Raw genomic sequence first — 16759 nt, 5'->3', positions numbered from 1 at the left:
ACATGAAGGTTTTTCTGATTCTCCAACTTCTATTAACCTCAATCCCAAACTACCTTATATTCATTTTGTATTTAGTCTGTATATGCATATGCATATATACAAATATGTATAAACATATGTATATACATACATATATCTATACACACATATCCATATATATACATATGTGCCAGTTGTCTCCCTCAAGAAAATATAAGTTCCTTGAGAATAGGGGCTAATTTTTCATGTTTGTCACCCCAGCAACTGTGTTTGGCACATAGTAGGTATTTAATAAGCGTGTGGATTGACTGAGTCCTCAGACAGATAAGGGATTGAGTGACTGTGATAAAGAAACTAGTTCAACCTCACCAAATCAGCCATTCTATTCCCTATAAAGAGCAATATATGTACTGGCTGGAAAAAGGTGAACTACTGTTAACCTTTGTGAGACTTTGTCTCTTCCTCCCTGCATTGGTAACTAAGGTGGGACTTTCTTACTATTTTAGAATGATAAATTAATTAAGTCTCTTTGATTGGGTCTTACTAGGTGCAAAGCCCCAGGACCAAAGCCCTAATTACTAGGTGCTAAGCAGATGTGGGCATGAAGCCCCCAGTGCCCTAAGGGGAGTTGCTAAGACCAGAGCCAATAGTAGGCACCTAAGTTCTGATCCTTCAGATGGTGTTTGATGATGTCCAAAGACTGGATAAAAGCAGAGAACAGAGCTATTTGCTTGGAGCTCTCACTCTTGAAGGAGTGTTGATGTGGAGACTCTGGGCACCTGTAGTTAAGAGCCCTCCAGCTTGTGAACCCAGATGTTGATGCCTTCTGTAGCTATGAATTGTATTTGGTCTGTTTATAATGTATCTTTGTAATTTGTTTGTATTTGCTCTGAAGTTCAGGGTGATGACTTTTTCCCCTGAACTAAATGAATGATTTTTGTATATTGGATTGAAATAAGGTTGTTAACCACTTAACATTGCTTTCATTAGTAAAGCACATCAAAAGAACCTGTGCTGGCACCATTCTTATTGTTGAGCTGGTGTTGGTCTTTCACCCCCACAGCAGCTGCTAGGCCAATTGTTGAAACACTCCCTGCCTGGTCTCTCCTAGTTAGGCAATGCAAAGCTGTTGCTGGTATTTGAGCAGAAGAGTTATAAGTAACACCACAGCAGCATATTAGGAAGATTCCTCCAGACATATGCTATGATATTTCTTGGTGTTTTCAGTTTGGGATCTCTTTCAGGGGGTGATCGGTGAATTCTTTCAATGACTATTTTGCCCTCTGGTTCTAGGACCTCTGGGCAGTTGTCTTTGATAATTTCTTCGAAGATACTGTCAAGGCTCTTTTTTTCATCATGGATTTCCGGTAGACCAATAACTCTCAAATTGTCTCTCCTGGATCTATTTTCCAGGTCAGTTGTTTTGCCAATCAGATATTTCACATTTTTTTCTATTGTTCATCCTTTACATTTTGTTTTATTACTTCTTGGTGCCTCATAGATTCATTAGCTTCCACTTTCTCAAGTCTAATTTTTAATGAGTTAGTGTTTACATTTTGCTTTTGAGTCTCCTTTTCCAATTGGTTGATTTTGTCTCTCAGGGTGTCCTTTTCTCTCTCTAGATTCTGAATCTCCGTATCCTTTTCACCAGTCTTATTCTTTAGGGACTTGATTTCATCAGTGAATTTTTTTCCATTTTTTCCATATTTTCTTTTAGCTCCCTAATTTGGTTTTTAAAATCCTCCTTTAGCTCTTCCAGCAGTGCTTTTTGGGCTGGAGACCAGTTCATATTAGCTTTTGAGGCATCCTCTGTATCTACAGTGTCGTTGCTAGCCTCTTCTATGTTGATATTTTGATCCTGCCTGTCTCCATAAAAAGAATCTATTGTCCTCGGTTTTTTTGTGTTCTTCTTCATGTTGGTTTGCCTTTTGCTGGCTTTACAATGAATTTCTATCTGTGGGCCTCAGGGCTTTCTGTCCCAGCTTTCTTATTCTGGGGGTTGTGAGTCTAGAATTATAACCTTCAGTTTCTTGAGGTGTGGGGGAAGGGTCTGGCTCCCTGGTGTCTCGCTCCCTGTGGGTGCTTTCCAGCACTTGCTTTTCAGCAATGGTCTCAGCTGTTTGTTGTTTGAGCTGATGTCTGGCACTTCCCCTGGGGGAGCAAGATTATGTCTGGGCTCCTGGCGTTGACCCCTGCCGACTCTGCCCCTCTGGGACTAACGAACTTGTGCTATTTAACCACTGAAGCCCCACTGCTTTCTGCTCAGTTCCAGCGTTCTTCCCCCACCCCCCCCCCGAGGGATTCTCTGGGTGGGGAGGGGAGGGATTAGAGCTGTTTACCTGGACATTAAGAACTCCCGGAAGTTCAAGAAGCCACGTTTAATACGTTTGGGCTGCAAACTTCTGGATATGGTGTTTCATGGGTGGCCTTGTGCTGCCTCTCGTCACTTCCACAGACTGCCGTCCTGTGTTGGGAGGCCTGGGGATCTCTCCCGGTTTCGGGTGCCCAGCTTTCTCCCAGCCCGTCTCCCACTTGGATTTCCCGGCCAGCTGCTTCCGCCTTGGTCTGGAGCAGCTCCGCACCAAGCACTCTCCGAGCCTACAGGTTCGTGCCTCCGGCCTTTCAGACTCTCCCAGCTCGGAAATTTGCCCCACGCAGACTGCTCACGGTTTCTGACTCTCTCAAATCTGCTCAAATTCACTTTTTTATAGGAATCTGACAGACCTTGTGAGAGAGCTCCAGTAAGACACTGCCTTCACGTGGCCATCTTGGCTCCGCCTCCCCCTCCAGACATATGCAAAGAGAGATTGGTTAGAGTAGAAACTGGAGTGAGAGAGACTAGTTATAGGGCTATTGCAATAGCCTGAGTGAGACATTACGAGAGCCTCTTCTAAGTTGAGGGGAAGATGGCATCCATTGACAGATTGTGAAAGGAAGAATCAGAATCCACAAATCATGGTCACACATTGTATCTGGGGAGTGAGAGGCAGAGATGAGTCAAAGAAGATTCTAACATTTTACTTCTGGGTGACTAGAAGGATGGTGGTACCAAGAACAGAAATATAAAGCACAACTACATAAATAAGGAAATTTACATGATTTAGTCCTTGAAAAATAAACCTGATTTATATGGAGCTGGTGCTAGGAGCAAACACATCCTTATACTTGCTTCGATGCATCCGTGACTTCATTTATGTGACTACTACTTTGAGTAATACAGACCCATCTAAACATGAGTAGGGTGGAGATCTCTACCAGGGTACTGCCATTCTTGTTGTGTGGGTCAAAAGACCACTGACTCAAGTAAAAAAACAGAGGTGTCTCGGTTTCTCAAGGCAGAAAAAAAAACCGGAACCTTTATTTGATCAAGTCTTGAGAACTGGGCATCTCTCACTACCAGGGCGGAGATAGCAGTGAAGAGAGGCAAAGAGAGGAAGGCAAGCAGGGAGATATATACCCTTGTAGAAACAATTCTAAGAAACCCCACCCCAGAGGCTAGACCCCCATCCCCACTTGCAGAGATGAGTGGCCTCACGATCTAACTAGGAATAAGTTTTTACACAATACAAGTACAGAAACTACAGAATTACCTTATAGGGAAACTTTAATGCTAAGATGGCCATTTGTAAGTAGGCTAGGGGAGGGGGAGAGGGGAATATCATCTCGTTTCCCTGAAATCATAAGATTTACAGGAAAATGAGACTTAGGCCTGGTGAGGTTCACATCCTAACTAAATTTGTACTATCCCTATTTGAATATTGCCTTGCATGAGTTATTCATAGGGAAGCTTTCACAATCTTGTATTCCATTCACAGCTGAGGTGACATCTATAAATATAAAGAAGAAGGGGGAGAAAGACATTCCTAAAGGCTAAAAAATCAGATTCCCACAGACTCAAATTTATCCCATTTCCCTTTTCTCTAAATATTGATTCTCAAACATTTTAGATATAAATACATATATACATATTCCCTGTGAAGACTTCACACTTTATTCTCTCACTACCTCACACGTAGTGCAGGAGTCTTATTTCCTTTTTGTCTTCCATTAAATCCTTGAATAATTTAAAGGCTGTAGAAAAAGTTAGCTCGAGGCAGAGCCATGATGGCCGCATGAAAACAGTATCTTACCGGAGGTCACTCACAAGTTCTGTCAGATTCCTATGAAAAAGTGAATTGGAGCAGATTTGAGAGAGTTGGAAACTGCAAGCAGTCTGAGTGGGGCAAATTTCCCAGCCAGGAGGGTCTCAAAGGCTGAAGGAAAGAACCTGTAGGCTTGGAGAGTGCTCAGCATGTGCAGCTGCTCCAGACAGCACCAAAGCAGAAGCAGCCAGCCGGGAAAACCATGTGGGAGACAGGCTGGGAGAAAGCTGGGCGCCTGAAACAGGTGGAGATCCCCAGGCCTCCCAACGCAGGACGGCAGCCTGTGGAAGTGATGAGAGGCAGCGCAAAACCACCAGCCATGAAAATTAACTCCTGAGGCTTGCAGCCCAAAGGTATGAAACGAGGCTTCTTGAACTTCTATGATACATAACGGCCAGGTAAATGGCTCTAATCCCTGTCCCCCACCACCCAGAAAATTCCTCCAAAGAAAATGCTGGAATAGAGGAGACAGAAGTGGGGCTTCAGTGGCTGAGTAGTGGGAGTTCATGAGTCCCAGAGGGGCAGAGCCAGCAAGGGTCAACACCAGGCCCCAGACATACTCTTGCTCCCCCAGGGGAAGTGCCAGACACCAGCTCAAACATCAAAGAGCTGAGACCATTGCTGAAGAGCAACAGTGCTGGAGAGCAACCCTAGAGAAAGAGACTATAGGGAGCCAGACACCTCCTCCACACCTCAGGAAACTGAAGGCTATAAAACACAGATACAGTAACTAGACTCACAATCCCCAGAACAAGAAACCTGGGACAGAGAGCCCTGAGCCCCCGAAACAGAAATTTATTGTAAAGCCAGGAAAAGGCTAACCAACATGAAGAAGAACACAAAAAAAGAACCGTAGATTCTTTTTATGGAGACAGGCAGGATCAAAATACCAATTTGGAAGTGGGCAGCAACAACAGTGTAGATACATAGGATGCCTCAAAAGGTAATGTGAACTGGTCTCCAGCCCAAAAAGCGTTACTGGAAGAGCTAAAGGAGGATTTTAAAAACCAAATTAGGGAGGCAAAAGAAAAAAATGTAATAATGGAAAAAAATCCACCAATGAAATCAAATCCTTAAAAATAAGATTGGCAAAATGGCTATGGAGATTGAGAATCTAAATAGAGAAAATTACGCCCTGAGAGGTAAAATCAACCAATTGGAAAAGGAGACTCAAAAGCAATATGAAGACAGTAACTCATTAAAAATTATAGTTGAGCAAGTGGAAGCTAATGAATCTATGAGGCATCAAGAAGTAGTAAAACAAAATATAAAGAATGAAAAAAATAGAAAAAAAATGTGAACTATTTGATTGGGAAAACAACTGACCTGGAAAACAGATCCAGGAAAGACAATTTAAGAGTTATTGATCTACCGGAAATCCACCATGAAAAAAGAGCCTTGACATTATCTTCGAAGAAATTATCAAAGACAACTGCTCAGAGATCCTAGAACCAGAGGGAAAAATACTCATTGAAAGAATTCACTGGCAGAGCCAAGATGGCCACATGAAGGCAGCGTCTTACCGAAGCTCTCTCACAAGGTCTGTCAGACTGCTATAAAAAAGTGAATTTGAGCAGATTGAGAGAGTCAGAAACCAGGAGCAAAATGTGTGGGGCAAATTTCTGAGCTGGGAGAGTCTGAAAGGCCGAAGGCACAAATCTGTAGGCTTGCAGAGGGCTCGGCGTGGGGAACTGCTCCACACCAAAGCGGAAGCGGTCGGCAGGGTAATCCACGTGGGATACAGGCTGGGAGAAAGCTGGGCTCCTGAAACCGGTGGAGATCCCCAGGCCTCCCAACACAGGACGGCAGTCTGCTGGAAGCGAGGAGATGCAGGGCAATGCATTGTTTAACATACATGCACCAAGTGGTAAGGCATACAAATTCTTAGAGGAGAGGTTAAGGGAGTTACAGGAAGAAATAGACAGCAAAAATATAATATTGGGAGACCTCAACCTCACCCTTTCTGAACTTGGTAAATCTAACCTCAAAATAAATAAGAAAGAAGTTAAGGAGGTAAACAGAATTTTAGAAAAGGCACATATGATAGACCTCTGGAGAAAACTGAATGGGGATAAAAAGGAATATACTTTCTTCTCAGCAGTACATGGCATATACTCAAAAATTGACAATGTATTAGGGCATAAAAACCTCACAATCCAGTGGAGAAAGGCAGAAGTAGTCACAGTACACTTTTCAGATCATGATTATTTGTAACAAAGAACCCTGGAAAAATAAGCTAAAAATTAATTGGAAACTAAATAATCTAATTCTAAAGAATGAGTGGGCCAAAGAACAAATCATAGAAACAATAAATAACTACATTCAAGAGAATGACAGTAATGAAATAACATACAAAAACTTATGGGATGCAGCAAAAGCAGTTCTCAGGGGTAGTTTTATATCCCTAAATGCTTACATGAATAAAATAGGGAAAAAGGAGATCAATGATCTGGGCATACAGCTGAATAAGCTAGAAAAAGAGGAAATTGAAAACCCCCACTTAAATACCAAATGGAAATAGTGAAAATCAAAGGAGAGATTAATAAAATTGAAACCAAGAAAAGTATTGAATTAATAAATAAAACAAAGAGCTGGTTTTATGAAAAAACCAATAAAATTGATAAACCTTTGGCCAATTTGATTAAAAAAAAGAAAGAAGAAAATCAAATTACTAGTATCAAAAATGAAAAGGGTGAGGTCACCTCTAATGAAGAGGAAATCAAAACAAGAATTAGGAATTATTTTGCCCAACTGTATGCCCATAAATTTGACAACCTTAGAGATATGGATGAATATCTACAAAAATATAAACTGCCCAGGTTAACAGAAAAGGAAGTAAAATTTCTAAATAACCCCATCTCAGAAAAAGAAATTGAGCATGCCATCAATGAACTCCCAAGGAAAAAATATCCAGGGTCAGATGGTTTTACATGTGAATTCTATCAAACATTTAAAGAACAACTAATTCCAATACTCTGTAGACTATTTGGGAAAATAGGTGAAGAAGGAGCCCCACCAAATTCTTTTTATGACACAAATATGGTACTAATAGCCAAATCAGGTAGAGTCAAAAGAGAGAAAGGAAATTATAGACCAATTTCTCTAATGAATATTGATGCAAATAAAATCAGATCTAAATAAATGGAAAAATATCAGTTGCTCATGGTTAGGCCGAGCTAATATAATAAAAATGGATATTTATAGCAGCTCTTTTTTGTGCTAGCCAAGAATTGGAATGGGGATGATGCAGACTTCGTAACAACCTGGAAAAACCTACACGACATAATGCTGAGTGAGCGGAGCAGAGCCAGGAGAACGTTGTGCACAGCCACAGATATATGGATTCTGTGAGGACTAACCCTGACAGACTTTGCTCTTCTCAGCAACAGAAGGTGCAAGGACAACTCCAAGGGACTCACGATGGAGAATGGTATCTACATCCAGAGAAAGAACTGTGAAGTTTGAATGCAGATTGAGGCACACTACATGCTTGCCTTTTTTTCTTCTCTTTTGTTTTTGTTTTTGGGTTTTTTTTTGGTTCTGTTTCTTCTTTCTCATGGTTCATTCCATTGGTCATAATTCTTCTCCACAACTTGACTAGTGCATAAATTAATTCAATGTGAAGTTATACATGACAGTTATATGAGATTCCATGCCGTCTTGGGGAGGGAGGGTGGAGGGAGGGGAGAAGATCTGGAACTCAAAACTATGTAGAACCGTGTGTGGTAAACTAAAGATAAATAAAGAAATTAATAAAAAAAATAAAATATTAGCAAAAAGATTGCAGCAACTTATAATGAGAATAATACACTATGGCCAGGTAGGATTTATTAAAGGAATGCAAGGCTGGTTCAATATTAGGAAAACTATTAGCATAATTGACCGTATCAACAACAAAAGTAGCAGAAACCATATGATCATCTCAATAGACGCAGAAAAAGCCTTTGACAAAATACAACACCCATTCCTTTTAAAAAAAAAATAGAAAGCATAGGAATAAATGGAACCTTCCTTAAAATTATAAATATCATCTACCTAAAACCATCAACAAGCATTATTTGTAATGGGGATAATCCCAATAAGATCAGGGGTGAAACAAGGATGTCCACTATCACCCCTACTATTCAATTTGGTACTAGAAACATTAGCTGTAGCAATAAGAAAAGAAAAAGAAATTGAAGGAATTAGAATAGGAAAAGAAGAAACTAAATTGTCACTTTTTGCAGATGATATGATGATTTATTTAGAGAATGCTAGAGAATCAAGTAAAAAACTACTTGAAATAATAAACAACTTTAGCAAAGTTGCAGGATATAAAATAAACCCACATAAATCCTCAGCATTCCTATACATTACTGACAAAGCCCAACTGCAAGAGATAGAAATAGAAATTCCATTCAAAGTTACTGTAGACACTATAAAATATTTGGGGAGTCTATTTGCCAAGACAAACCCAGGGCCTATATGTACATAACTATGAAACACTTTTCAAGCGAATAAAGTCAAATCTAAATAAATGGAAAAATATCAGTTGCTCATGGTTAGACTGAGCTAATATAATAAAAATGACAATTTTACCTAATCTATCTATTCAGTGCCATACCAATTGAACTACCCAAAACTTATTTAACCGAGCTGGACAAAACAATAACAAAATTCATCTGGAAAAACAAGAGGTCTAGAATATCTAGGGTATTAATGAAAAGAAATGCTAGGGAAGGTGGCCTAGCCATACCAGATATTAAACTGTACTACAGAGCAGCAGTCATCAAAACTACCTGGTCCTGGCTAAAAAACAGAGGTGTGGATCAATGGAATAGGATAGGAATACAAGATAGATAAGTCAACAACTGTAGCAATCTACTCTTTAATAAACACAAAGAGGACAGCTTCTGGGCTAATAATTCACTATTTCACAAAAACAGTTGGGAAAATTGGAAAATGGTAGGGCAAAAACTGGGCACAGACCAATATCTTACACCATATACCAGAATAAAATCAAAATGGGTTCATGATTTAGGAGTAAAAGCTGATACTATAAGGAATTTAGGAGAGCAAGGAATAGTTTACTTATCAGATTTATGGAAAAGAAAAGAATTCATGACACAACAAGAGATAGAGAGCATTACAAAATGAAAAACAGACAATTTTGATTATGTTAAATTGAAATTTTTTTGTACAAAAAAACCCAATGCAATAAAAATTAGGAGGGAAGCAGAAAATTGGGAGAAAATCTTTACAACTAGTATCTCTTATAAAGGCCTTATTTCTAAAATATACAGGGAACTGAGCCAAATATATAGGAATACAAGCCATTCCCCAACTTAGAAATGGTCAAAGGATATGAACAGGCAGTTTTCAGAGGAAGAAATTAAAACTATCTATAGGCATATGACAAAATGTCCTGGATCACTACTGATTAGAGAAATGCAAATCAAAACAACTCTTTGATACCACATCTCTCCTGTAAGATTGGCTATAATAACAAAGCAGGAGGATGATAAATGCTGGAGAGAATGTGGGAAAATTGAAACATTGTTACATTGCTGGTGGAGTTGTGAGATGATCCAGCCAGTTTGGAGAGTAATTTGGAAGTACGCCCAATGGGCCACAGGAACGTTCATACCCTTTGACCCAGCAATACCACTCCTAGGGTTGTATCCCAAAGAAATCACACAAGAGGGAAAGGGACCCATATGTACAAAGATATTTATATCGGCTCTTTTTGTGGTAGCCAAGAATTGGAAATCAAAGGGATGCCCATCAGTTGGGGAATGGCTGAACAACCTGTGGTATATGAAGTTAATGGAATACTATTTTGCCATAAGAAATGGGGATGATATGGACTTCGTAACAACCTGGAAAAACCTACACGACATTATGCTGAGTGAGCGGCGCAGAGCCAGGAGAACATTGTACACAACCACAGATATATGGATTCTGTGAGGACTAACCCTGACAGTCTTTGCTCTTCTCAGCAACAGAAGGTGCAAGGACAACTCCAAGGGACTCACAATGGAGAATGGTATCTACATCCAGAGAAAGAACTGTGAAGTTTGAATGCAGATTGAGGCACACTACATGCTTGTCTTTTTTTCTTCTCTTTTGTTTTTGTTTTTGGGTTTTTTTTTGGTTCTGTTTCTTCTTTCTCATGGTTCATTCCATTGGTCATAATTCTTCTCCACAAATTGACTAGTGAATAAATTAATTCAATGCAAAGTTATAAAAAAAATAAAATAAATTTACATAGACACTGGTCCCACAGTTATCACAGCCTTCATGAGATACTGTTCACCATAAGAAGAGATGTCCACGAACACACTGACCTTACTAGCTGCACATTCAAGTCTGTAGGAGCACTAGGGAAAAAAAAAGAAAGAATTCACCGATCACGCCCTAGAAAGAGATCCCAAACTGAAAACACCAAGAAATATTATAGCCAAATTTCAGAATTACAAAGTCAAAGAGAAAATACTGCTAGCAGTCAAAAAGAAAGAATTCAAATATCCTGGAACTATGGTCAGGATCATGCAGGATCTCTCAGCTTCTAAATTAAAAGACAGGAGAAATTGGAATATGATATTCGGAAGGGCAAAGGAGCTGGGACTGCAACCAAGGATCAACTACCCAGCAAAACTAAGCATAAATTTTCAGGCAAGGAGATGAACATTCAATCAAATAAGGGGATTCCAGACCTTCCTAATGAAAAGGCCAAAACTCAATGGAAAATTTGATCTCCAAATACAAAATTCAAGAGAGTCATAAAAAGGTAAATGGGGGGAAAACCCCCCATAAAACTTATTAATCAGTAAGGGCAAATTATTTGCATCTTCATATAGGATTATATTTTCTTATGTATGTTATATATATATATGTATATATATATATGTATATATATATATACATATATATACATATACACACACACACACACAAACGTGTGTATATATATATATATATATATATATATATATATATATACATATATATATATATATATGTCAATCTTGAGAATAGAACAGCTATTATGACAACTGAAAGGGATACACACAGACTGTGAATGCCTGCATAAAATAACTGATATAAGGATAAAAAACATAATTAAGAGATGTAAAGGGTGCAGTATGAGAGAAGAAGTAAGGGGGTAGTAGAAAAGGGTAAATTACACCAAATGAAGACGCACAAAAACACAGTTCAGTAGAGGGAAAGAAAGGAAGGAGAAGAGCAGTATTTGATCTTTACTGTCATCTGATCTGGTTCAAGAAGGGAATAACATACCCTGATAAGTATGGAAATCTAACTTTTCCTAAAGGAAATAGGAGGGGAAATGGGGAAAAAGGGAGGGGGGTGGTCAGAAGGGAGGGGAGAAGTAGCAAGTGGGAAACAGTAAGATAAGGGAGGTGAATAAAGAGGGATGGTAAACTGAGGAAGGAGGGGGTCAAAAGCTAAACTTTGTTGAGGAGGGGAAGAGGAAAGGGCGAAATATAAGCATAAACAGGGGGAAATAGGATGGAAAAAAGACACAGATACAAATCATAACTGTGAATGTGAATGGGATGAACTCTACCATAAAACGGAAGCAGATAGCAGAACGGATTACAAACCAAAGTCCTACAATATGCTGTTTTGAAGAAACACTTTTGAAACAGGGAGATACACACAGGGTAAAGGTAAAAGGCTGGAGTAAAATATTTTGTGCCTCAGCTAAAGTAAAAAAAAAGGAGGTGTAGCAATCCTAAACTCAGACAAAGCAAAAGTAAAGATAGATTTAATTAAAAGAGATAAGGAAGGACATTATATCCTGCTAAAAGGCACCATAAACAATGAAGCAATATCATTGTTTAACATATATGCACCAAGTGGTATGGCATGTAGATTCTTAGAGGAGAGGTTAAGGGAGTTACAGGAAGAAATAGACAGCAAAACTATAATATTGGGAGACCTCAACTTCCCCCTTTCTGAACTTGATAAATCTAACCTCAAAATAAATAAGAAAGAAGTTAAGGAGGTAAACAGAATTTTAGAAAAGGCAGATACTGGGGGTTAGAGCCATGATGGTTCCTGGAACGCAGGATCTAGCATGAGTTCCCCTCCGAGTCCCTACAAAAACCTATAAAAAATGGCTCTGAACCAATTCTAGAACTGCAGAGGCCACAAAATAATAGAGGGAAGCAGGGCTCCAGACCAGGACAGCCTGGTTGGTCTCTGGGTGAGGTCTCTCCCGCATAGAGCTGGGAGCAGAGCGGAGCAGAGCAGAGCCCAGTGTGGGTGGTGAGGACCAACCAGACCAGGAGCCAGGCGGAGTGTGCCCTAGCACCCTGAATCAGTGAGCTGCAGCAGTTACCAGACTTCTCAAACCACAAACACCAAAGACAACAGAGAAGGTTAGTGGGAAAAGCTGCAGGAGTGGAAGAATTCCTTGGTGTGGCTACTGCCCCAGGGGCAGCAGAGGTGGGGCAGCTACAGAACTACAGCTGCAGTTGCTTTGGTCCCCAGGCCCACCTGGTGGGGGGAATTAAGTGGCAGATCAGAGCAGGAATGAAGAGCCAGCTGAAGATCTAAGTCCAGTCCGGGTTGGGGGTTCTTGGAGAAGGAGGAATGCTGGTGTGGCAGAGCTGGCACATCCCCCCAAAATTGGAACATAGTTGTCTTAACTCTACAAGCAGTCATACCCCGCTGAAAAACTCAAGGGTCAAGTTAGTTGTCTGGGAACATGGCCAGGTAGCAAAAACACACCCAGATTCAGTCTCAGACTCTGGATTCTTTCTTTGGTGACAAAGAAGACCAAAACATACAGCCAGAAGAAGTCAACAAAGTCAAAGAGCCTACATCAAAAGCCTCCAAGAAAAACATGAACTGGTCTTAGGCCATGGAAGAGATCAAAAAGGATTTGGAAAAGCAAGTTAGAGAAGTAGAGGAAAAATTGGGAAGAAAAATGAGAGTGATTCAAGAAAACCATGAAAAACAAGTCAATGACGGGCTAAAGGAGACCCCCCAAAATACTGAAAAATATACTGAAGTAAACAACACCTTAAGTAGACTAACTGAAATGGCAAAAGAGCTCCAAAAAGCCAATGAGGAGAAGAATGCCTTGAAAGGCAGAATTAGCCAAATGGAAAAGGAGGTCCCAAAGACCACTGAAGAAAATACTACCTTAAAATTAGATTGGAGCAAGTAGAAGCTAGTGACTTGATGAGAAATCAAGATATTATAAAACAGAACCAAAGGAATGAAAAAATGGAAGACAATGTAAAATATCTCATTGGAAAAACCACTGACCTGGAAAATAGATCCAAGAGAGATAGTTTAAAAATTATTAGACTACCTGAAAGCCATGATCAAAAAAAGAGCCTAGATATCATCTTTCAAGAAATTATCAAGGAGAACTGCCCTGATATTCTAGAGCCAGAGGGCAAAATAGAAATGGAAAGAATCCACTGATTGCCTCCTGAAAAAGATCCCAAAAAGAAAACTTCTAGGAATATTGTTGCCAAACTCCAGAGTTCCCAGACCAAGGAGAAAATACTGCAAAGCAGCCAGAAAGAAACAATTTGAGTATTATGGAAACACAATCAGGATAACACAAGATCTAGCAGCTTTTACATTAAGAGACTGAAGGGCTTGGAATATGATAGTCTGGAGGTCAGTGGAGCTAGGATTGAAACCAAGAATCACCTACCCAGCAAAACTGAGTATCATGCTCCAAGGCAAAATATAGACTTTCAAAAAAATAGAGGACTTTCAAGTTTTCTCAATGAAAAGACCAGAGCTGAATAGAAAATTTGATTTTCAAACCCAAGAATCAAGAGAAGCATGAAAAGGTAATCAAGAAAAAGAACAAGAAAAAGAAATTGCAAGGGACTTACTAAAGTTGAAATCTTTTGTTTACATTCCTACCATCTCTGTCCTGTCAGATTGGCTAAAATAACAAAACAGGAAAATGATAAATGCTGGAGAGGATGTGGGAAAATTGGAACATTGTTACATTGCTGGTAGAGTTGTGAACTGGTCCAGCCATTTTGGAGAGCAATTTGGAACTATGCCCAAAGGGCTATAAAAATGTTCATACCCTTTGACCCAGCAATACCACTTCTAGGGTTGTATCCCAAAGTAATCACACAAGTGGGAAAAGGACCCATATGTACAAAAATATTTATAGCAGCTCTTTTTGCAGTAGCTAAGAATTGGAAATCAAAGGGATGCCCATCAATTGGGGAATGGCTGAACAAGCTGTGGTATATGAAAGTAATGGAATACTATTGTGCTATAAGAAATGCGGGTGATATGGACTTCATAACAACCTGGAAAAACCTACACGACATAATGCTGAGTGAGCGGTGCAGAACCAGGAGAACATTATACACAACCACAGATATATGGATTCTGTGATGAGTAACCCTGACAGACTTTGCTCTTCTCAGCAACACAATATGCAGAGACAGCTCCAAAGGACTCACGATGGAGAGTGCTGTCTACATCCAGAGAAAGAACTATGAAGTATGAGTGCAGTTCGAGGCACACTTCATACTAGCCTTTTTCTCCCCCCACCTGCTTTTTTTTCTCTTTTGTATTTGTTGTTGGGTTGTGTTTTTCTTTTTTTTTTGTTTTGTTTCTTCTTTCTAATGATTCATTCCATTGGTCATAATTCTTCACAACTTGACTAGTGTGTAAATTAATTCAATGAGAAGTTATACATGGAAGTTACTAGGGATTCTAGGTTACTGGGATTCCATGCCATCTTAGGCAGGGAGGGGTGGGAGGAAAGAAATACTGGAACTCAAAATTATGTAGAACAGAGTGTTGTAAAGTAAAAATTAAAAAAAAAATAAAAAAAAGGTTAGCTCCCTATCCTTGCAGCAAGCCACCTGGATTTTGCAGATGAACAGAGAACATCTCACCTGTGGGCTTGCACTTTGTTATGTGCAATCTCTGGGCTCAGGGACTTCTGAGAAGTGTAATATTGCAATGATGAGCAAGCATCTAGGTATACACCAATAAATCAATAGACATGTGATTTTATCATTTTGAGTACTCTGTCCAAGTTACATAACAAAGCCAATCCACATGTTCTGATTTTTTTGCATTTCTTTTCCTAATTTGGCAAGGGATAGGGTTGAGGGAAGAGTAATGTGTTGTGTGTCAATTGTAAGACAGTTATTCTTTTCTGAGTAGTCCTTGATTTTTATCAGAGGCCCTATAGACCCTTACCTCAAAGAGGAATTTGAGGATCTTCTGTGAATCAACTGGAGGAAGTTCCCAATGGCCGGCAGAGGAGGTGGTTCTGGAGGAAGTTTCCCCTGCTCTGCCTCTGTCTCTCCACACAAACAGGATGATGAGGAAAACATAAACACAAGCCACTTGGCCATGGGTGGAAAATCCTCACAGGTCCATTGCCTCATTGTTAGGGCCTAGACATGACAGGTGCCAGCTCATGTACCCAAAGATTATTTTGTCCTGCAGTAAAATGGTGGACTGAGGAGTCAATGATAAATCTGGTATTTTGAAGAAAGCTGGAAATGCCTTTTCATCATTTTAACCATGAAGGGAAAAGTTGAATAAATATTTTGAAAAGTGTTTTTTTTTTAAATCTGCTACATGTGGAAAATATTTTATTTAAGTAACCAAGAATAGTCAATAGCAAAGTTCATCTTTTTTCCATTGGTTTTTTGTTGTTCAATTGTTTCTTTGTGTCTGACTCTTCATGACCTTACTTAGGGTGTTCTTGGCAAAGATACTAGAATGGTTTGCCCTTCCCTTCTCCAGCTTATTTTACAGATGTGGAAAGTGATGCAAACAGGGTTAAGTGATTTGCCCATGGTCACACATCTAGTAAGTGTCTGAGGCTGGATTTGAACTCAGGTCTTCCTGACTCCAGGCCCAGCTCTCTATCCACTGCACCACCTAGCTGTCCCTTGAGTCTTTTAAAAGATTTTTCTTTGATAATGTTTCCTTTTATAATGCCTCCATTTCAAAATATATCTTTACCTGTTGCCTTGCCCAGCAAGTTATCTTTCATTCTTTAAATTTCTATTCATTTTGAACTTAAATATATGAAGATAAAAAAGCACATTTCTATATGCACAACAGCACATAAGAAGAGGGTTCAATATAAAACTATAAATTTCTCTTTCACACTGTTTAATGTTTTTGAAAAACTATATAATTGATGGTACAAATCATTTTCAAAGCTAGCCCACTTTTTTGTGCTTCCTTCTAATTTTCTTTTGTACTGTGTTGTGCCCTTTTAGCTTTTTCCTCCTTACCCAACCCATCCTAGAGAAGACTGTCATTACGTACACGTGTGTATGTAGATAGATAGATAGATAGATAGATAGATAGATAGATAGATGTAAAATCATAAAACATATTTCCATTTATCAATTCTTTCTCTGGTTGTTGACAACATCTTTTTTCATAAGATCTTTATATTTGATTCAGAAATAGCTTATTGCTAAATGTTTGGTAGAATTCAGCTGTAAAGGCATCTTATCCTGATTCTTTTGTCTTGGGAAGCTCATTTATGGCCCGTTCAGTTTCTTCTCCTAAAATAGGTTTATTTAGATATTATATTTCCTCTTCTATTAATATAGGCAGTTTATATTTTTTTGTAAATATTATTCCATGTAACTTTAATTATT

This window comes from Trichosurus vulpecula, chromosome 8 (genome assembly GCF_011100635.1).
Source record: "Trichosurus vulpecula isolate mTriVul1 chromosome 8, mTriVul1.pri, whole genome shotgun sequence".
NCBI lineage: Eukaryota > Metazoa > Chordata > Mammalia > Diprotodontia > Phalangeridae > Trichosurus > Trichosurus vulpecula.
This window is presented reverse-complemented; position numbering follows the sequence as displayed.